At 40.0% G+C, this 23,506-nt stretch overlaps 1 non-coding gene across 1 annotated transcript; it reads right to left on the bottom strand.

The window, feature by feature from the left end:
- Window positions 1–17,041: 17,041 nt before the first annotated feature.
- On the bottom strand, window positions 17,042–17,148 carry LOC130842358 (U6 spliceosomal RNA). The gene has a single exon (XR_009050411.1). It is a non-coding gene; the product is annotated as a U6 spliceosomal RNA (small nuclear RNA).
- Window positions 17,149–23,506: the final 6,358 nt, after the last annotated feature.

Below are 23,506 nucleotides of genomic sequence, written 5' to 3'. Positions count from 1 at the left end.
GTTTTATTGGAGGCAATATGAGGGCTGCAACCCAGGAGACAGCATTTCAGATAGCGCTGACAAACTGCTCCAAAGGAGCTTCCTAGGTGGTGCAGTGGTTGAGAATCTGCCTGCCAATGCAGGGGACATGGGTTCGATTCCTGCTCCAGGAAGATCCCACATGCCGCAGAGCAACTAAGCCCGTGTGCCGCAACTATTGCGCCCATATGCTGCAACTACTGGAGCCTGTGCTCCGCAACAAGAGAAGCCACGGCAATGAGGAGCCTGCGCACCACAACGAAGAGTAGCCCCCACTCACCACAACTAAAACAAACCTCACACACAGCAAAAAAGACCCAACACAGCCAATAAAATAAATTAAAAAAAAAAAAAGAAACTGCTCTGAAGAAGTAGGGAGAAGGTCAATATGTACGTGATCTTGGTGAAGGAGGAGTACATACAATCAAACACATGTTTTTGTAGAGGGTTTCCGCTAGTCACGAGGAGCAGACATCACCATGAAGGGATTTAGTGCTTTCCAAATATGAGGAGATGCAAGGGTTGGCTCACAAAAAAACCCAGCTTCTGAAAACATCTAACTCTCTGTAGACCTGTTCCGCCCATTTCTCAAAAGCACAGAGCGCCTCATTCCTGATCTCCACCCTGAATGCCCTTCAGGGGATGTTGAAGGTCAGTGGCTGCCAGCAGCACGTGTGATTTAATCCTTGTGGAGGTAGGTGGCAAGTGCCCTCGGCAAGTGCCAATTTGTAGTTAACAAGTTTACCATTTAAATCAGAAGACTGAGTAAAGCAGATTGCTCTCCCTAATGTGGATGGGCACAGTGCAATCTGTTGAAGGCTTAAATAGAACAAAAAGTTGACCTTCCTCTAAATAAGAGAGAATTCCTCCTGCCTGATTGCCTCCGAGCTGGGACGTTGGGTATTTTCTTGCCCTGAACTCAAACTGAAACACTGATTCTTCCTGGGTCTTGAGCCTGTCGGCCTTCAGGCTAGAACCACACCCCTGAGTCTCCAGCTTGCCAACTGCAGATCTTGAGATCTGTAGCCTCCATGATCATGGGAGCCAATTTATTACAGTAAATTTCTCCCTGTAATTACACACATCCTATTGGTTCTGTTTCTCTGGAGAACCCTGACTAATACAGTGGGAGAGCTGGCTCATACCCCTAGATGAGTGGGTTACAGTTACTGGAAGCCTTGAGCGGTGAACCACCTCCATTCTCTGCTTCTAAGTACCAGATTTCTCTGCGAGGGTTCATCATTTTCTGTATTTCAGTATCAGAGGATGGGGGAGGAGCCAAAGTAAGAGAAACAGAGGTTTTGGCTTAGAAAGTTCATATTCTTGGTTAGGCGGGAGGCTCGAGGTCATCTAATCCAACCTCCTGCTGAAGGGCTTCCCACATGGTGCTGGGCATGCTTAAGCATGCAGTCCTCTGGTTTCAGCCTGAACATCCTGAGAGAGACACTGCTGCGTGTTGGTTAAGAGCAGGGCCTGGAATCTGACGCCTTTGGTTCTACCTGGTCTTCATTTCTCAGTTGCTGTCTGACTGTGGGCACCCACTAGGCCTTACTTGACTCATTTCTAATATTGGGATAATAACAGTGTTACCTTTGGCTCTTCCCTGTTCCAATAACGTACATCTCATGGGTTTGCTGGGATAATCCCTTGAACCTGTTAGAAATGCAGAACTCAGGCTCCGGCCAAGCGCAGGCACCTTAAGGTCTGGTCTAAGGCTCTGACCAAAATGATAAGAGCACAGGATGAATGCTGGCGTCCTGTGAGAGAGCCCTAGAGGCTCCTCTGCAATTTAATCCTGTTAATGTTCAACCCTGGCCAACATAATACAAGTCAGATTTATAGGACACATTCTGAACAGTAGAAAGAGCAGAGCCGGGGGAGGGCAGGACCAGGGCAGCAACAGGAGCTCCTGGATTTTTCCATGGTGCTGGCATTAGATGCCTCAACTCCACTTGCCTGTGTATTCAAGGCAAATTCTCCCTCTCTCTTTTTTTTCCCCTTATTATTTGCTCCCCCCCCCCCGCCCCCCACAAGGCATGTGGATCTCATGTGGATCTTATTTCCCTGAGCAGGTGATGAGGGGAATCTGGAGTTCATACCCAGCTAGAAAATAGCTTCATGCCTGCTCTGCTTCTGTAAAACCTGCCTGCTGCACTAGAGTGAGGACAAAATACTTCAACTGGAACCTAAAAGATAAGTATGGAATGTCTGTTCCTGCCCGGTCCTGCCCCTGCTCGCCTTTGTTGGAAAACCCTTTGCATGTAACCCCTAGCAACTCCCGCGCTCTGTAATCACCTGTAACCTATGGAAACTGAGTAGCCAAACAATTAATGCCAACTGTAGCCAATCAATGAATGCCAACTGTAGCTATGTGTCTTAACCTATATAAGGAGAGAATTCAGCTGGAACAGCACCCAGAATTTTGGAGCATTAGTTTGTCTGGGTCCTCCAGCTCAATAAACCTGAGTTCTCCAACCCGCTGAGTCTGCTACTTGGTTTCTCATGGGATCGATTTCTGCAACACAAGGATCAAACCCACATCTCCTGCATTGGAAACTTGGAGTCTTAACCACTGGACCACCAGGGAAGTCCCAAGGCAAATTTTCTTTGATCGGCACAGTCTGGGTCAGTGTCTTCTGCTCTTGGATCAATCAGCCCTGCCCAGGCTGGGGGCGTGGCTGGGAAGGTGCTGAGCCAGGAACTACCCCAGTCTGTCTCCATTACAAAGACCATCTCCCAGAAAGATAGATGAGTCCAGATATTTGCTCCAAACAGGCTTCACAGATGTCCATTTAAATGAGCTATATCAGTTGATGATGGATTCTAGACAAAGTTAATATTATGTGAGGCATCTCAAACTTGCCTCAAGCAAGAAATGGTGAAGAAAGCCTGACTCAGAAAAGTTATTTTTGGAGCACAGCAGTATATTTACTCAATTAAATTATTGAAAACAATTGCTAGCACATTTGGTGTGTGTTCTTAGTAGAGATTTCATTTGGGGAGTTTAATCAGACAGAAGATTCTTTGGGGGTTGTAGCTTCCTCTGAAAGCACCATTGCCACCAACGGCTCTGAATTGGGAAAATAGAGCCTGAATTTCCCAGAGGGCCATATCTGGGCACTGACGTTAGAACTGGGCTGTGGTAATCTGAGGGAGAAGATAAGAATGATTTCCACACCATTATCTGAACTGTTGTTTAATCTCTGACAAAAATACGCATGTTGATAAAATCCCAACCATCTGGAACTCAGGTCAGGAAAAGGACAGACACGTTTTTGGCTCCCAGTCAGCTAAAGCATTAAAAGAGTATCATGGCCACATCTTCAAAAGGAATAACTCCACTGTTCTTTGAATCAGCTTAAGCTATACCTCAGGCATGTTCAGGTATGTGTCCTGCATTTTAAGAAGGGCATTGGAAGCCAGAGGATTCCAGGTAAAGAGCATCAGAAAAATGGAGAAAAGTTACGGATATCAAGTTACACAAAGAACCATATAATATAGAATCAGGAATTGGGAACCATGGAATTTAGGCAGAAGCAGCATTTTCAGCCAGGGTGGCATGTGGACTAGACATACCACAGACATGTTCTTTTCTGCTCCTAAGGGGCAAACAGAGGTCATCAAGTGGCAGTTATGGAGAAAGGGATTTTCAATGAATATAAACATCATTTCTTTATCTCTGGCACAGAGATGGAGAAAGTTGTCTTTAATTGGGGAAATGCCTTGATACGATGTCTAATTTGTGTTGGAGCAGAAATGTTGTCAGATTTTAAAGGATTAGAGGTGAGAGAAACTCCTATCAAGAGGCCAGGAGATGGGGGTGTTGATAATGGAGGAGACAGTACATATAGGGGCAGGGGGTATAGAGGAAATCTCTGAAACTTTAGCTCAATTTTGCTGTAAACCTAAAAATGCTCTAAAAAATTGTCTATTTTTTAAAAAGGGAGAAGCAAGAGGAGTAATCTGTTGTATTCCTGTGAGGGAGGAGTGAGTAGAAAAGGGAGAGGGAGAGAGAGGAAAGCCAGGAAGAAGTGGGAAGCTAGAAGCATGGCATAGAGGCAGCCCTGCGGAAGACAGAACGGGTTTGGGAGAACAAAAACAACTCTTCCTTCCCTCACCAGTCAAGAAATTTTTATGAAACCGTGCACCACAGATTGGAAATTGAACCCATGTGGCCGGTACTCAAATCCAGCCAAAACCCTGATTGGGACTTGAACCCACACGGCCGGGACTCAAACCTGGCCCAAACCCAAGCTCTTCAGCCTGAGATCACACACCTGGTTTCAGGACTTGATGAAGCTCAGGTTCTAGGTGTCTCATCGCAGAAAGAATTCAGTGAGAGACAAAGTGATAATAGGTAAGAAGTGGATTTGTTTAGAGAGAAACACACTCCACAGATGGAGTGTGGGCCATCTCAGAAGGTGAGAAAGGCACCAGGGTACAGGGGTGGTCAGTTTTTATAGGGGTGGGTAATTTCATAGGCTAATGAGTGGGAGGAGTATTCCAGCTATTTTGGGAAGGGGCGGGAATTTCCAGGAATTGTAGAGAACAGACTTGAGGACATGAAGAGGGGGGAAGGAGAAGCTGGGACAAAGTGAGAGAGTAGCATTGACATTTATACACTACCAAATGTAAAATGGATAGCTAGTGGGAAGCTGCTACATAACACGGAGATCAACTCAATAATTGATGATGACCCAGAGGGGTGGGAAAGGGAGGGAGGGAGGGCATACGGGATATGTGTATAAATACAGCTGATTCACTTTGTTGTACAGCAGAAACTGGCACAACAGTGTAAAGCTATTATACTCCAATAAAGATCGAAAGAAAAAAATAAAGACAAAAAAAATAGGTTTCTCAGCCTCACCCCTAAAATTCTGAGTTATAGTCTCTGGAAAATGGGGACCAGGAATCTGTCCCCATTAAAAAAAGCTTCCTACAAAAAGGTTTCCCTGGTGCTTCTGATGCAATTAGAAGGCAACCTGCATTTGGAAACCACAAAATTAGATGACTTTTAAGGTTTTCTTCAGCTCAGAGTCTTTGATGGCACAAAATGTCAGCTCTTCCATGAAGTTAACTCTAAACTTTCCAACTGGAGGTTTTTTTGTTTTTTTAATATTTATTTATTTGGCTGCACCAGGTCTTAGTTGCAGCATGTGGGATCTAGTCCCCTGATCAGGGATCAAACCTGAGCCTCCTGCATTGGGAGCGTGGAGTCTTAGCCATTAGACCACCAGGGAAGTCCCCAACAGGTTTGTTGTAAAAAAAATTTGAATGATATAGAAATATAGGCTATATACTCTCAGAAATAACCATATTAATGTTTGGTGTCTATTATACCAGATTTTTTCATTCACATGTGTGTATACACATACATACAGTTGTATATATACATATACACACATATAATAAAATCATGAACCATTTGCTTTGTGTACTTAATATATCTTAAAGATCTTTCTGTGTTCCACTGTATGGCTGTGTCATAATATATTGGACATTTGGGCTATTTTCAAGTTTTACTATTACAAACATTGCTGCAATAAACACTTGTAGTATATTTCTTGGTTTTCATTGTAAGCGTATTTGGCATAAATTCTTAGATTTGGAATTTTGAAGATATTCCTAAAAGGCTCTACAAACTTATACCAACAGTTTTATAAAAAATGTCCACATCCCCGTCTTCTCACCCTTCCCTGATATCATCAATCTTTTAAACTTAAGATAATCAGGTTCATGAAAAATACCTTCTTATTGTTTTAATTTGAATTTTTTTGTTCCTGAGAATGGTATTGTTATGCATGTTTATTGCTGATTGTTTTCCTTCTATAAATTACCTGTTCATGTCTGTGATACTGTGATTTACAATAAGAAATTTGGTGTTTGTCCATTTCTGGCACAGAGCTCCTAAAACCTTTGGAATTTCCTAAGTGACGAGCAATAAAGTGAAAAGAGCCTTTTGTTATTCATAACAAGCCCCTTTCACCCACCCCTGAGTTTATGTTAATGAGGTGACTTTTGGAAAGCCCATAAGGATGTGGGTTGGTTGCCAGGGGAACCAACCTTCTGATTAGAGGCTGGAGATTGACTTAATCACCAATCTTGTGAATGGCATCTGAAGTGTGTGTGTGTGTGTGTGTGTGTGTAGGGGGGCAGTATTGTGGAACTGAACACTTACCCAAGCTCTAGTTTCTCTTCTTATAAGGGCACTAATCCCATCATGAGGGTTCTACCCTCATGACCTAATTACCTCCCAAAGGCCCTACTTCCTGATATTATCACATTGAGGGTTAGGATTTCAGCATAGGAATTTGGGGAAGACAAATCATATAATCCACAACATTCCATGACACAAACATTCAGTCCACAGCACGGCTATTAGTCCTTTATGTAGTTTCCCTAGAATGTCATTTATCTTTCTAATTCAATTTAAATTTTTAATAGATACTGTATTTTAAGATTCAAAAGTCAAAACTATAGAGAAAGGTAAACACAGAAAAGTCTCATCTCTACCTCTATCCCTTCATTTTTTCCTCCCATCTCCCCTATATGAAACCATTTTTCCTGTTCTTCATTTTGTAAACATAAACAAACGTGTCTCTATAGTCTTTTCTCTCCTTTTCTTACATAAAATGTAGCAAACAATAAAAAAATTCTGACCTTAGTTTTTTTCACTTACTATTAGTTTATTAGTAATTTTTTTTACTTACTATTTCACTTTGTACACACTGTAGATCTGCTGATCACTCCATATCAATACATAGGGGTCTTCCTCACTCTGTTTGCCAGCCTCCCAGTACTCTATTGTGTGGATGTTCCATGTTTATGCTGGACAATTATTTTATAATTATAAACAACACTTAAGTGAGTAACATTTTATATATATCTGTGAAGTGTATTTACAGGATAGATTCCTAGAAACAAAATTGCTGGGTCAAAGAATTGTCGCTTGTCTCAACTTTGTTATGATGTCTTTTACTGTAAAGAAATTTTAAGTGTTTATGTTAATTTTTTTCTATTCAATACTTTTGGATTTTATTATGCTTTCCGTGTCAAGACCTATTCTGACCCTGAATCATAAAGGCATTCTATCTTCTCCCAAGGTGTGCATGGACATATTTAAAAACACACGCACATCTTTATTATATATGGATTTCATATTGTCTCTGATGTAGGGATCTAATTATTTTCTCCCATAAGGATATGCTGTAACCCTTTATGCCTCATTCATGGAACTTATCACCTTCTTTCTCTTTCTTCCTGGAAAGATAAATTTGTGTCAAATATTAACTTCCTACTGGATTATGAGTTCCTGGATTATAAATATTGTGCCTTATTCATCTTTATGTACCTAATACCTCCTACTACAGTCCTGGCTTGTGAGAGATGTTAAATACTGCCTTGATGAATTCAATAGAAACTATAGAATGGTGGCCAGGTTTTTAATTTCAGGCATGATAGAGTGAAAGAGAAAAAACTTATGTTGTCATTAGGGACAGTGGACTTTGTGTTGGGATAAACTTCTAAGACTCTAGTAATATGAGGCATGGTATAAATGATAAACAAGAAAGGAATTCTTGGAGTTCTCTTACAGTCTATGAAAATTCTGGGTGAAACGAGACAAATATTCAAAAACAAGTTCTATAATATTGATAGGAACAATTTTATAATATTGGAAGTGTGTTTCCATGACTTCTTTAGAAATCAATACCTTAAGGGGAGAAATCTCATCTGTTCAATAAATATTAGACTGAACCAGATGAAACTGCTAATATTCAACTATTTTTTTATCTATGCAGTTTCATACGGTACCACTCAATATTTATTGTGGCTCAGGTAGTATGTAAATATAATAAGTGACAGATGATATTTCAGTGAAAAAACAACTGTGGTCCCTGTCCTAATGGAGCTGAAAATTTAGTGAGCAAGAAAGACAATAAATAAGAAAGTAAGAAAACAAAGAAGTATAGGTAATTATAAATCTCTAGATTAGTATGTCTTTCTAATACTTATTTGAATCATTCAAAATATATTGAAGTTGCTACATGTAGTTTAAAAGAAAGTGTAACCTTTTTATTATTCTTTGCTTCACTCTTAACCTACCTTATATCCTTTCTCTGTACTTTCTAATCTTATAAGCATTCAATTAAATTGTGTTTAATATATGATTTTAAAGTCAGTTTTATTGAGTTATAATTTATATTCACAATAAAATTTACTTTTTTTTAAGCGTACAGTTCTATGAATGTTGACACATGGATGTGGCTGTATAACCGCCACCTCAGTCAAGATATAGAATATTTCTATCACCTCAAAATGCCCCCTCATGCCCTTTGTAGTCTATCATTGAGTTGATTAACTTATAAGTTGGCAAACGGGGGCCCTCTGGATGCCTACTCTTATTTCACGGACCGTCTAGTCTTCTGGGTGTGTGGAGAGAGGTCTGGCATCGAGAGAGAAAGTTTCAGGGACCTTCCTCATGCCCAGGAGACCTCGCGTTTATCTGAAGCACCTAACTGGTTGTTCAGTTTGCCTGCGATCAACCAGCCTGCATCAAAAACCTACGACATGTCAAATGTGTCTGGGGACATTTGCTCTTAACCAGAGAGCCCAGCCTATCGGTGTGTCTCCCTTTCAGCTCACCCATTCTCTAGCTTGCCCACATATTGCTTATTTTAGCCTTCCTGAATGCTCGAGCTTCCCTGAAGCCTTGACTTTTTCAGGCATGGAATTCACGGTCTGTGCAGGTCTGTGTAGGATGGGCGTGTGTGCTATAAACTTGTCCTTCGTTTGAAGGGTCTGAACATTGTATAAAGGGAAAGATGATCCTAGCTGTGAAGCCCTCTGAGGAAAGAGGTTCAGCGACTTTGGCTCTGATTCACAGGGTATTGTAATAAGTGACAAAGCTCACGATTCACACGTGGATTTAGCAGCTCTGCAGAGGTGGTGATGAAATATCAGTCGTCGCTTTATCCCTTTGCTAAGTATAACTGGATGAAGGATAAATTTTGCCACGCAGTCAGAACCATGCCACTAACTTTTCAAACAAAGGAACACCGACCACAGGCATCCTTTTCTGGTCTTCAGGATTTGCAGTCACATGCAGGCTATTTATTTTGACAAACAATGCTTACAATAAATCAAAGTAGCAATGATGTCTAAATGAACTCTTACTAATATGTGCAGTCTTAGATAACTAATAAATTGATAAGAACCTATGAACGGGTTTTAATCAACTTATTGGTTATGTAACACTACATATATTTAAATTACTATAGTGAAGTAATTCCAAATATGACTAATTCTTGGAATTATCTTCAGAGCTTGTTGAAAGTGCAACTTCCCTGGAGATTCTGACTGAGTCCTCTGGGGAAGGATCCCAGAACTCTGCATTTTCATCAAACAACTCCCCCGTTGGTTCTCATTCCACTTATCTAGGGTCTCTCCTTTTAGGGCATCACATTTGAAATGAGCAGGCCTGGGTCCTGGAGTTCCAGGATGCCAGGGTTCCATCTACCAGCTGCGTAGCCTTGGTTTTGACATGTCATGCTCTGGGCCTCAGAAACCTCACTTGGGAAATGGATCGCAAGCAGTTTCTGAGCAGGGCAGAAACATGGGAAGAGGTAAGCTTTGGGGAGGTTAAGCTGGTGACTCTTTGGGAATGGGCTGAGGCCAGAGACACACGGGAGTAGGAGGCGACTTAGGAGGTAGCTGCCGCAGTGCAGGCAGAGCTGTGACAAGGGGTGACATAAGGAAAGGCAAAGGGGGTCAGAGAGGAGAGCTGGTGCAGAGCGAGAGTCACAGGGCTCGGTGATTGATCGGCTATGGAGGTTGGGGAAGAGGATGGGGAAGAGGGGTCCAGGGTTTCACACCTGGGTGACTAGGTCCATGGAGGCTTCCTTTATAGAAATAAGGGAGTCAAGAAGAAGAGATGGATAAAACACCCCATAGCTCCTTTAGAAGATGCTCACAGTGGCCCTGTGTTCCATTCTGGGATTTGCCTGCCTTTCTGGTTGAAGGATTTGTGAACATGCTGCAGGAGAGGCAGATAGCTGCTCTCCCATCACTGACTGCTTCCATCACCTTTGGCAAATCCTCTCACCTCCTGGAAATTAGTTGCCTTATTTGTAAATTAAAGAGGAAGGACTAAAAACCAGGGATTCTTGTATGTGGTATGCAAGATATTCACGAATGGCCTATTTAAATTTTCTGTGAAGTTTCATCAAATTCTCAAAGGAGTGAGTAGCCCAAGAGGAATTAATAACTATTGTAACTGATACCTTCTTTCAAAAAATCTTCCTGTCATGGAAAATTGCAAATACATAAAAGAGGAGAAATAAGAGAGTTATGCCCTTCTTACTCACTTGACTTTAATAATTGAAATGATCTTTTAAGCCCTTTTTTGAAGTGTTAGTAGTTCATTGTATGGAGGTATCATTACTTTAAGCTTTACTTTTTTTTTTTCTTTTTTTCAAGTATTACCTCTAAGTGGGCTTGCCTCTAAAAAGTGTTTCCTGTCAGAATGGCTATCACCAAAAAGAACACAAATAACAAATGTTGGTGAGGATGTGGAGAGATGGGAACTCTCATACACTGCTGATAGGAATGTAAATTGGTGTAACCACTGTGGAAAACAGTATGGAGGTGCCTCAAAAAACTAAAAACAGAACCACCATATGACCCAACAATTCCACTCCTGGGTATATATATGAAAACAATACCAAACCAAAAAAACCCCACTAACTCAAAAAGATACATGCACCCCAATGTTCATAGCAGCATTATCTACAATAGGCAAGATATGGAAGCATCCTAAGTGTCAACAGATGAATGGACAAGGAAGATGTGATAAAGAAGATGTGAATACTACTCAGCCATAAAAAAAGAATGAAATTCTGCCATTTGCAGCAACATGGATGGACTTGGAGGGCATTCCGCGAAGTGAAAGAAGTCAGAGAATGACAAATATTGTAGGATAGCACTTATTTGAGGAATCTACAAAATACTAATTAGTGACTATAGTAAAAAAAGAAATAGGGTCACAGATATAGAGAACAAACTAGTGGTTACCAGTGGGGAGGGGCCATATGGGGTAAGGGATTAAGAGGTACAAACTGTTGGGTATAAATCAGCTACAAGGAAATATTGTACAGCATGGAGAATATAGCCAATATTTTATAATAACTCTACATGGAGTATAACCTTTAAAAATTGTGAATCACCTATCTTGTACACCTGTAACTTAATGATATTGTACAGCAACTATACTTCAATTAAAAAAGTAAAGAAAAAGCCGGTGTTCAAAAGAGGCGATGGTAAAACTCACACCCTCCACAAAAGCCACCCACCGCTCAGGGTTCCCTCCGTAAAACAATTCCCTCTGAATGTCCTGGCCTCTCTCCACAGCCCTTGAGGTCTTCCCCTGCCACTCACTGAGTTGTATGCTTACCAACAGTCAGCTGTAACTGTTTCCAAAACTGCTTGTGCCTGTTGCACTAAGTATTAAAATTATGTAACTTCATTAAATACATACTCAGTGCACTAAGAATTCAGAGCATGCAAACTGAAAAAAAAAAAAAAAAAACCCAACTTTTTCTTTCTCAAATATGCTGTGCTGAATTTTTCTCCCTGCCATTGGATGATCTCTCCAGCAGATCCCATAACATTTCTACTCACTTTCAGACCTTAATAAATAATCCCACTTTTTATACAAAAGTGCAGGTTAGTTTAATACCAAAGCTTCACCCCCTCCTCCAGCATGGGCCTGACAGAGGCTCAGAATCCATCAGGAGCATGGCTGGCTTCATACTATTCCTCCCTCTTACTCTTCCGTGCCTCCTCCCCACTCATTGGGCTGTGTCTGGATATACTGGGTTACAAATGTGCAGAGAAAGAGAAAGGAATGTGTGTGACCAGAGACTATAATCTGGTACCAGCGCCCCTGAGTGGCAGGTGCCCAGATGTTTGCTCTTTCTCTCTGGGGCACTTTTGTGGGTTCCACCATCACCAACACCACATGGACCTCCCATTTCACCATCCCTTGGTATAGGCAATGCTTCTCTAGTTGGCCATTTATAACTCTTCACTCAGCTCCTAACTTCTAATGAGTGTATTGCCCTGGTGGGCAGATGTCTTGGGCAAGACCCTTTCAAGATGATCCAGTGCAGTGTCCTTCATTGATGTCCATTCTGGCCATTGAGAAACATGCTTGCCTGACATTGATGGAAGCACAGGATGTTGGAAGTACTGTTGTGCTTACTGTACCACGATCTCAATCTTCTGCAGCCAAGGGCTGTTTCTTGCCTTTAAACTTTTCTAGGGACAAAGCCAGCTTTCTGTCTTGGTAACTTTTAGCTCCAAGGCTCTACATCATGCTCTTCTAGAAGTTTACTTGAAGATGTCCCCAATCCCAGCTTCAAAGGAATTCCTTCTACCAACCTTCTTCAACAGCTCTCTGTTTCTCTTGTGCCGCCTGGAAGTTGGGGTTGAGCTAAGTTAATGGTGGAAATGTTTGACCACACAGCTTAGCACACCCTGCAAGAATGATCTGGGTCCTCTCTTTAAAATGTATGGATACTTAATACACTTTGTTCTCAGTTTTGGGGCCTCAGCCAAAATTAAAAATAGAAATGTTCCATTTTGACATTCTCCTTAAACATCACTTAAATGGGGAGAATGTGAGTATAGAAGGGAATTGTTTCTATGAAAGCTAAGTTAAATGGTTAGGAAACACAAAAAACAAAACCAAACTCCAAAACCCCAAATCCAAAACCCAAATCATTGAAAAGATCCTGAGGAGTTCCCTGGTGGCGCAGTGGTTAAGAATCCACCTGCCAATGCAGGGGATACGGGTCGATCCCTGGTCCGGGAAGATCCCACATGCTGCAGAGCAACTAAGCCCATGTGCCACAACTACTGAGCCCATGAGCTGCAACTACTGAAGCCTGCATACCTAGAGCCTGGCTCTGCAACAAGAGAAGCCACCACAATGAGAAGACTGCACACCACAACGAAGAGTAGCCCCCTGCTTGCCACAACTAGAGAAAGTCCATGCGCAGCAATGAAGACCCAACACAGGAAAAATAAATACATAAATATGTAAAAATAAATTTTAAAAAATCCTATAGAATTAGGTGTGGATGAGACAACTATAGATTGGGGGGTATTATAGAAATCTATAGGATCATGTCCTCAGAGCGTTCAAGATCTTTAAGTTCCTGCTTCTCTTTTTTTCTTTTCTTCCCTGGAAGAGAAGAATTTGTTATTTGCTGCCACAGTAAGCACAATATATTACTTAAACATACTCTGTATCCATGGAGATGAAGGCAAACCAGATAGTTACACTTTTAAAGCAAAGAAACAGAATACTCATGTACTCGTAATTTCTCTTTTTAGCTTATAAGCATTTAACTCTATCATCTAAAAGAATCATATATTCCTTAATCTGTATTTATCAATCTTCAAACACTTGTAATTTCACATATTACAAATGAAAAATCCATGAAACAGATCCAAAAATTCAGATATTTGGACGGTGGGTTCATTCACAACTAAGGAGTGTCACTAGTAGATTTCAGAATCAGCTTGTCACCCTTCTTTCAACCTCAAAACCCACTTTATTAAAAGCAGGGGTGCATTTGTCAGCCCCTGCTCCTCTGTCAAATCTTACTTTTGGCTACTGTCTCCTGTAAGGTTTCTGATGGAATGTACCACCCCCTGGGTCAGAAAGGGGTTATTGTCATTGACGCTGCAACTGTTCAGGATCAAGGAACTGTCCTCCAGTGCATGTACCTTGTCCTGGCTATCTTTATTCTTACAGCACAGTTTTCCAATCAGACAAAGGAAATGAGAATTAAACCCCTCAGCTGTATTTGAGATGTCAACTTCTGCTCATGCACCAGAGGTACTGAAGATGTTTGTGGTGTCCTTTCCAGCTACATGAATCAGTTATAAAAAATTAGATTGCAGGTTTTTAATAAGAGGATATAACTCAGGAACAGCCAGTTGGAGTTGATGTACAGGATAAAGTACGGGGAAAGGGTGTGGAGATTCCATGCCCTCTCCAAGGCTCACCACTCTCCCCGAATCTCCATGTACTCACCAACCTGGAAGCCCTGTGCTTCTCTTTCAAGAAGCCAAAGCAATAGCTACTCAGAAAATGCAAGACTGACTGTCATCTGCAGCTTTGTAGTTAGAAAAAGTGATGAACAGACGTACTTGATATGATAGAAGTTGCAAGGAACATTTACAGTAAATATCATTAATGTGTAAGTCTCTTTTTTGTGATTTCCTGCTTTAACTGACTTTTTCAATTACTAAACAAACCACCAGTTTTAATAGAGTTGGCTAAGAGGTTTGCAGAGAATACTCTTTCCCCTTCACTATTCATTCTTCCCTTCTTCTATATTAATAGAATTCCCATTTTTAACTGTGCTCTAGCCCCCCAGAATAAAAATATTTCTTAGTCCCTCGAAGCTCAGCATAATCATGTGACTAAAGCCTGGTCAACAGACATATGTTGAAATATCTTTTGGCAGCTTCTGGGAATGTCCTTTAAGCAAAAGCTACCAAGTGCCCTTTGCTCCTCTCTTCTTTGCCTGTCTTCCATCCTGCTACCTGGAATGCAGATGTGATGGCTGGAGCTCTAGCCACCATCTTGGGTTATAAGGGAAAAAATGGAAGGATCCTTGGTCTCTGAGGACTTTATGGAATCAAGCTGCCAGAATAACATGAACATTTTATGTCTGCCTTCTTTAAACTGCTGTTATTTTAGGTCTCTGTGATTCACAGTCAGGCTTAATTATAAATGATATAGAGAGTTTGGGTCTTATTATTTTTTCTGAACTAAAATACAACCTGCCCTGCATATTCTGTTAAGAAACTTATAGGCAGCCAATATCTATGGAGATATTATTGCAACACTCAGGGGCTTGATAGAAGTGATACTGCAATTAGGAAAAGAACCCTCCTCAGGTCCTTTGACTCAAAGATTCCACAGTGCTCCAATTTACTTGAAGAATATTTTTTTCTCACTTATCCAAATGTGTATGCCTTGCCCTGAGATAATTCTATTAAAGTCATTGATTTAGCTTAATGGCTATGATAAATATTTCTATCTGCACAATTTCCTCAGCCATATGGATTTATTTTTCTTTGTCTAACTTGAGAAATGGCCACACATTTTTAGAGCCAGGACCAGTATCTTAATACATATTGATGACAGAAGTACCATGTTCCCTCAATTCTGAGATGCCATCAATAGAAGATACATCACTGGTTTTGTAACAGCTTTTGAGAAAAAAAGAAAAACATATTAAATGAACTTTTTTTTCTTAGTAAATGTTAATAGCTAAGTAAATGTTAATATATGTATATATATATGTGTGTGTGTGTGTGTATTCATTCACTACTTTTTATATATTATATATTATATAATATATATGTGTGTGTGTGTGTGTATATATATATTGATATTCATTCACTACTTTTTTCTTTGGTACCGTAATCAAAGTTTGAGTTTAAATCTTTTCCACATCTAGTCTGAAGATTCTTTTGAATTACTTTTGGTACACAGTACACTGACTCTGCTTTATTGAATCAGTTCTTATGTTTTGGGGTCTTCTGTACCCTTGTTACTAGTACTTGGACAGTTAATGCTATATGCGCCTATTTAATTGTCTTTAGGTAAAGTTCTTTTCATCCCTTCCTCCACTTTTTTTCCCCTAATAGAACTGGTCTTTAGGCCTGATAATTGTTTTGAAAGTTAATGAAATTCCAGAATCTGGCTTTAAAATGCAATTCCTCATAATGAACAAAAAAGAGGTTCAGAAAAAGATGGAGCTGTTTCTCCCCCCATGAAGCTTCAGAGGAAGAGGGGAGTCATTTATGTCACAGGTCAATTTAACAAATCACACTGATAAGGTAATAGATTGAGAACCCTCACAAGAACATTTCTTTGGTTTTCCTGTGAGCAGAGGCTTATATACCTTATCAGTATACAACACCACTTGCTGTCTTTTCTCTATTGTATATTCTTGCTTCCTTTGTTGAAGATTAACCAGTCATAGGTGTGTAGGTTATTTCTGGGCTCTCCATTCTGTTCCATTGATCCACATGTCTGTTTTTGTGCCAATACCATTACTGTAGCTTTGTAGAATTGTCTGAAGTCTGGAAGGGGTGTGCCTCCAGCCTTGTTCTTTTTCTTCAGGATTGCTTTGGCACTTCTGGGTCTTTTGTGGTTCCATATAAGTTTTAGGATTATTTGTGCTAGTTCTTTGAAAAATGTTATGGCTAATTTCATAGGGATCACGTTAAATCCGTAGTTGCTTTGGGTCGTGTATGGCCACTCCAAGGGCAGCTTAAATGTCACCTCCTAGAGTGGTCACTGTTGGTGTCCTGCCCAGAAACCCTTGGATACATTTTCACTAGCTGTTTATCAGTCTCTTTTTTCCAAAATCCCCCAAGGCACCAACAGAACATTTTACATATAATATTTTGTTTTAAAAATATTTTATTGAGTAGAGGGGGGAACGTAGAGAAATGGATGGATAAATATATTTGAAGAATTAAAATTAATTGAGTTAATAATTAATTCATTAGTCAATAAGGCAGAAAACTTGTTAATTGTTATCCACTTGCCAGAGCAGTTTTCAGAATAATAGAGATTCAGCTAAGGGAATGAAACTAAGGCAGGAACATTTATTCTCTTCTCCTATGATTTGATAACTATCTTTAGTGTTATGTTTGGATTCCTTTTTCTTTTTTGTGTGTATATCTATTATAGATTTTTGGTTTGCAGTTACTGTGAGATTTTTGTATAGCAGTATCTCTCTCTCTCTATATATATATACACACTACATATACATATATGTGATTGTCTATATATATGTGATTGTTTTTAAGTTGCTGATCTCTTAATTTCAAATACTTTTAAAATACCCTGCATTTGTACTCTCCTCTCCTCATGATTACTGTTTTTGATTCCATATTTTACATCTAATTGTTTTCTGTACCCCTTAACTGAAAAAATATGGGACATGTCAGGAATTTGCATGTCATCCTTGTGCAGGGGCCATGCTAATCTTCTCTGTATCGTTCCAATTTTAGTATATGTGCTGCCGAAGTAAGCACTAAAGAACATTTAAGGAGAAATTTCCAAGGTGGCATGATAATCAGAGATGGTTGTCCCTGGTGAGTTAACATAGAGGAGGAGGTAAGCTCTGCTTATTTGGGGACTAGCACAAAAGGAACACAAAAGACAAGTTTATTTGCTCTTCATTTCCCTTAGGCAGACACATAAAATATTACAGTTTTGTGTGCAAGGCTGACCGAGCCTTGAGAGGACAAAGCACAACACCAACACCTGGTTACCCCATCTAGCAGGGTCGGAAAACGGCTGAGCTGCTACCTGGAGGGCCAGTGTGGCTGTTTCGGATGGTAAAACTCTCACTGTCCCTGGCCGCTCTGTGGTTTGATTTAATTCCCTACACTGATAAGAGCCTCCCAGGGTGGAGGGGCTGTGAACCGTCTGGCTGCACGTCTTCCTGTCTGCCCTCCTCCCAGCTCATTGATTGGGTTGAGTGCTCAGCCGTCACATTCCCGCTGAGAAAACTGCGTAAGTGCTACTCTCTGCTCTCCTGCTCTTCCTGACACAACAAACAGACCCACTCCTAAGAGGAGATGAGCACCAAGAGCCGCAGCAGTAATCTGATCTATTGATTTCACTTTTCCGGTGGCTTCTTCTGAGAAGACACATTACTGGGGTAGCAAGATATGGAACTGCTGATGCTTCTAGGCAACAGCGGTTGGGACAAGGTATCAGCACAGACTGAGGTGCCGTGTTGTAGGAGCCAGTGTCTCAGGGGTGCCTGCACCACGTCCCCGGGCCTCCCTGCCCTTGAGGGCCCATTGGTGACCTGCCCTTTGGGGGTTTTGACTGGTACCAAATGCACACATGCTCACTGCATCACACTTAAAGCACTTGAAACTCAGGCACTGTAAACGACAAGGCAGGGGAGAGGGAAAGAGGTGGGATTGGGGGATTTTGCTCACTCACAGCCTCTACCAGTATCCTCCAAAGGTGCCTGAAATAAATGTTCAATCTATATCGTTGTTTTTGGCTATGTAAATGCACTTTCCAAATAAGTCCCTTAGCACCTCTTCCAACCATCAGGCTGCCCCTGAACCCCTTCCGGAAAGAAATTCTAAACTGGGGGACAACTCGGCCCAGAATTCTTCTCTAAGAGAAGTTTTACAAATTAGTCTATTTGACAGCACTCTATCTGCCAATATCTGATTTTTTGTATTCCAGGCATATGAAAGACTGCACTTCTCAGTTCCTGTATCCCTTGCAATTAGATAGGGCCGCGTGACTAGTGGTGATGGCCAGTGTAACAGCACCCATCATTTCCAGGCTGAGACAGTGACACGCCCATGTGTGACTCTCCAGGCTCTTTCTTATCCCGTTGAGGCAATCATGGAGAAGGCTGTACGTTGAGATGGAAGGTCCAAAAGATTGAAACAGCCTGGACAACTCCGTCACCATGCAGAGGACAACCACCCTAGAGAACTGCCTGGGCCTACAAAAGCCTTTGCAGGAGAGAGAAATAAACTTTTGTTGCATAAAGCCTTTGAGATTTTGGGATTGTTATTGCAGCATAACTTAGTCCGTCTTTACTAATATTAAGAAGTAATGTTCAATGGAGGGCCTGTTAATTCTCCTCTTATCCCACCTTTCCCTCCTCCAGCAGGGTACTGTCCTCCAAGCCAGATCTCTTCCAATCCTCTCCCAAGCCAGATACCCCTCCCAGGACTTTCTTCCACAGAGCCTGCTCAGTTGTAAAGTTCATGCTTAACCACCCAAATCGTAGGACACTACAGACCCAAGAATCTTTCTCAGCCAGATTGGCCAAAGCAGGGAAATTCTGCTGAAAACTCATTCGGTTTTCATTAAACAAAAAATTTTAAGCCCCATGGAGACTTACTTTGAGTATCCAGGGAAGAGAGACTATTTGACTCTCTTCACTTAATAAGTATCCTTACCTGACTCAATTGTGAAGTAGGTCAAGTCTGTCTTTACTAGGTAATAAGAACTACTTTCCTTTCTTCCTGGCACGTATGTCAATCTTAGGACTTAAAACGTTGGTGTAAAAATAATTGCTTTTGCTTTTTCTTTAAAGTTAACACTTAAGTGCCTGGAGATTCTGCCAGTGACCCAAACAGGAAAACCCAAGCATTTGTACAGGAGGATGCCTCCCTGGCCAAATAAGATGCCTCCTTGCCCTAAAAGTCAGGTTTGCAGGCATATGAACTGCTCCATCAATTTGTCTGGGACTTGGCACTCCCGTGCCGTGACTGCTGGGAAGAATGTGAGGAACTAACTAGCTCTCCATTCTCCTCGATCACCTCTGAGCCAAGCCAAACAGGATAAACAGAACAATGGATCCTCAGATGGGCTGTAAGAAACCTTCTGAGGTCGCCTTTGATGTTAGAGAAGGAGGCATCACTCGGATGGTACGTCCACTTGCCATTGTAACTTACGTAGAAGCAAGTAACAGAAAATCTCACCACAGAGGCTTGAACCATTAGCAGTTTGACAATTTCTCTGTGGTCTGATATTTTAGAGCTTCGAAGACCTTCTTGAAGGTAAGAAGTAGCCCTTACCTTCTTGAAGGTAAGAAGTAGCCCTCAGATAACTAGAATGTTATCCCTGGTCCTCAGGACACAGGATATAGAAAGGTTGGAAAGCAGCTAATTGTCAACAAAGTCTCTGTAGATTATATGCAGGACAATGATACTGATGATACTTTCTGTAAAAGATACTGGTAGTTGCCTCGGTGCCAGAACCTGCTAGTTATCTATCCAATATCCTATGTTCTTCTTTCTTTCCTTCTCTAATTCTTTTGGGGTGGCAATATACCTAGTGATAAATCATACCTAGCTTAAGCCAGTCCTGACAACACTATTTCCTGCTTTCTCAGACTCACAGATAAGGATGGCCCTCATTATGATCAATGAGTTATAAGGACAAGTTTGCTAGGGAACTTGTGGGAACATATTTCTATTTGTAATGAAATGGACAAGCATGGCTGGCACTAAATCCTGCCTTAAATGTAAAGACAATGCTTAGTGATATAGTAGTCATTCTGTGATCATCAGGCTCCAAGCAGGAGGAGAAGTTTCAAGAAAAAGATTAAGATGCTAGCTAGCTCTCCCCCCAAAACTTCTGCTTCTGGCTAAGACAAAGTAACAGGGATCAGGTTTACCCTTCTTCCTGAAAGGAACATAAAAGAGGACAAAATGTATGAAATGACAAATTTCAAGACACTGGGACACGAAGCAATGAAAAAGAGTGATACATAAGAGACTGGGGGGAAAAAACATGAGCCCCGTGACTGCCCCAGATTCCTGCCTTTCCAGGCTGTGGAACAGGGAGGGGGAATCCAGGCAGAGCCCAGTGGACTTCCTGAAGTGAAGTGATAGAGGAAGAATCTGAGGAGACAATGCCAGCTAGGTTTGCAGGAAGGGGTACCAGAGAAGAGAGAGCTATACAAGGAGAGAAATCCAGCAATCTGCAGAAGGTTCTTCTTGAGTTTCAGCCAAATACTGATCAACACGTGCAGGTAAGAAAACTACCTAAGGCTGGGGAAAAACACCAATGGGATTATCATGTGTTGCCTGACCACATGGAATTAAATTAGAAATTAATAACAGAAAGATCTCTGGAAAATCCTTAAATATTTGGAAATTAAACACTTCTCTAAATAACTATAATCAAAGAAATCAAAGGAAAATTAGAAAGTAGTTTGAAATTGAAAAAAAAAGAAAACACATCAAATTTTATGGGATGCCACTGAAACGGTACTTAGATGGGAAGTCATAGCACTAAGTATCTACATTAGCAAAGAAGAAAGATTTTTAAATAAATGATCTCAAATCAGTGGTCTAAGCTTCCATCTTAAAAAAAAAAAAACCTAGACAGTGAGACCCAAAATAAACAGCAGAAAGGAAGTAATAAACATCAGAGCAGAAATCAATGAAATAGAAAACAGGAAAAAAAATAGAGATCAATGAAACCAAAAGCCAGTCCTCTGGGAAGATCAATATATGTAACTGATAAATGTTAATAGGAAAAAAAGAAAGAAGACAAAAGTTACCAATGTCAGGAATAATAAAAGTAATATCTCTATAGATTCTACAGATATTAAAATGATAATAGTGGAACATTATGAATAATTTTATGGAGTAAGTTTGAGAGCTTAGATGAAATGGAAAAATTCTTTGAAAGACCCACAAAAAAGCTCACTCAAAAAGAAATAAATAACCTGCATAGCTCTATATCTATCAAAAAATTGAATTTATAGTTAAGCATGGTCCACATGACTTTGCTCATAAATTTTACCAAACATTTAAGGAATATTAATCCTAGAGAATGCTAATATATATCTAAGAAAACTAATCCTACAGAAATTCTCCCCCACAAATTGAATTTGAGGCAAATACTTCTTAACTCAGTTTATGAGGCCCTATTACCGCAAAACTAAAACCAGATAAAGACATTATGAGAAAAGAAAACTATAGTCCAATATCCCCCATGACTATAGATGCAAAAATTCTAAACAGATATTAGAAATGCAAGATTGGTTTAACATTTGAAAAATCTATCAATGTAATTCGTAATATAAACAAACTAAACACCAAGCAACCTTATATGATCATCTCAATAAATGCACAAGAAAACATTTAACAAAATTCAGCATCTATTCTTGACATAAACTCTCAGCAAACTAGGAACAGAAGGAATTTTCCTTAACCTGATGAAAAACATTAACAAAAATGTACAGCTAACATCATACTTTATCAAAGACTGAATGCTTTCTTTCTAAGATCAGGAACAGGACAAGGATGACCACTCTCCACACTTATATTCAATATTGCCCTTGAGGGCAGTGCAATCAAGCAAAAATAAATAAAAAAGAAAACAAATAAAAAGCATCCAGATTGGAAAGAAAGAAAACTTGCTATTTACATACAACATGATCTGTAGAAAACCTAGTGTGATCTACAAAAAAGTCACTAAAAGGAAAAAGTGAGTTTGGCAAGGTTGCAAGATACATGCACAACCTATAAAAAGTGTATTTCTATATACTAGCAATGGACAATCAGATATTGAAAGTTAAAAAAAATAGCAATTACAATAGCACAAAAATGCATAAAATACTTAAAGATAAATCTAACAAAAATGTGCAACATCTATATACTGCAAACATTATTGAAAGAAAATTTAGAAGATACGAATAAATGGACAGATCAAATGTGTTTATGGGTCGGAAGACTCAGTGTCAATGCCATTCCTCCCCAATCTGTATATCTGATGAATCTCAACCAAAATCCCAGGAAGCTTTTTTGTAGAAATTGACAAACTGATTCTAAAGTTTGTATTGTAATGCAAAGGACCCAAACTAGCCAATCATCATTGAAAAAAATTGTTGGAATTAAATTACCCAATTTCAAGACATTACAAAGCTACAATAATCAAGACAGGGTGATACTGAAACAGGTAAAGACATGAGTGAAATTGAATCGAGAAACCAGAAATAAGCCCATACACATATTGACAATTTGTTTTCCACAAAATTGCAACAGCAGTTTAGTACAGAAGGATAATCTTTTCAACAAATGATGCCAGAAGGATTGAATATCCATATGCAAAAAGAAAAAAAAGTGGAATCTGAGCCATACCTTATACTATACACAAAGTTAATTCAAAATAGATCATAGATCTAAATGTAAAATCTAAAACTACATTTAAAAAAAACAAAAAACTTCTAGGAGAAAGTGTAGAAAATCTTCGTGATTTGAGTTACACAGGATTTCTAGATACAATGCTAAAAGCATAATTCATAAAAGAAATAAATTATAAATTGAATTTTAGCAAAATAAAAAATGTCTGCTTTTTGAACAACACAGTCAAGAGAATGAATAGGTAAGCCACATACTGGGAGAAGGTATTTGCAAATCATATATCTGATAAAAGACTCATTTCCAGAATATAGAAAGAACTTTCAAAACTTGATAAAAAGAAAACAATAATCCAATAAAGAAATGGGAACATTTTGGACAGACAGATACTGATTAAGAAAATACACAGAAGTAGGGACTTCCCTGGTGGTGCAGCGGTTAAGAATACACTGCCAATGCAGGGGATATGGGTTTGATCTCTGGTCCAGGAAGATACCACATGCCATAGAGCAACCAAGCCCATGTGCCATAACTATTGAATCCTGCACACCTAGAGTCCGTGCTCCGCAACAAGAGAAGCCCCCGCAATGAGAAGCCCACGCACCGCAATGAAGACCCAACACAGCCAAAAATTTAAAAAATAATAATTAAAAACTAACAATAATAAAAAAGAAAATACACAGAAATAAACACATAAAGAGAACATTGTTATGGAAATGCAAATTAAAACCACAAAGTGATACCACTA

The sequence above is a fragment of the Hippopotamus amphibius genome, chromosome 1, assembly GCF_030028045.1.
Source record: "Hippopotamus amphibius kiboko isolate mHipAmp2 chromosome 1, mHipAmp2.hap2, whole genome shotgun sequence".
Taxonomy (NCBI): Eukaryota; Metazoa; Chordata; class Mammalia; order Artiodactyla; family Hippopotamidae; genus Hippopotamus; species Hippopotamus amphibius.
Note: the sequence above shows the minus strand (reverse complement) of the source record. Positions and strands in the feature narration are given on the sequence as shown.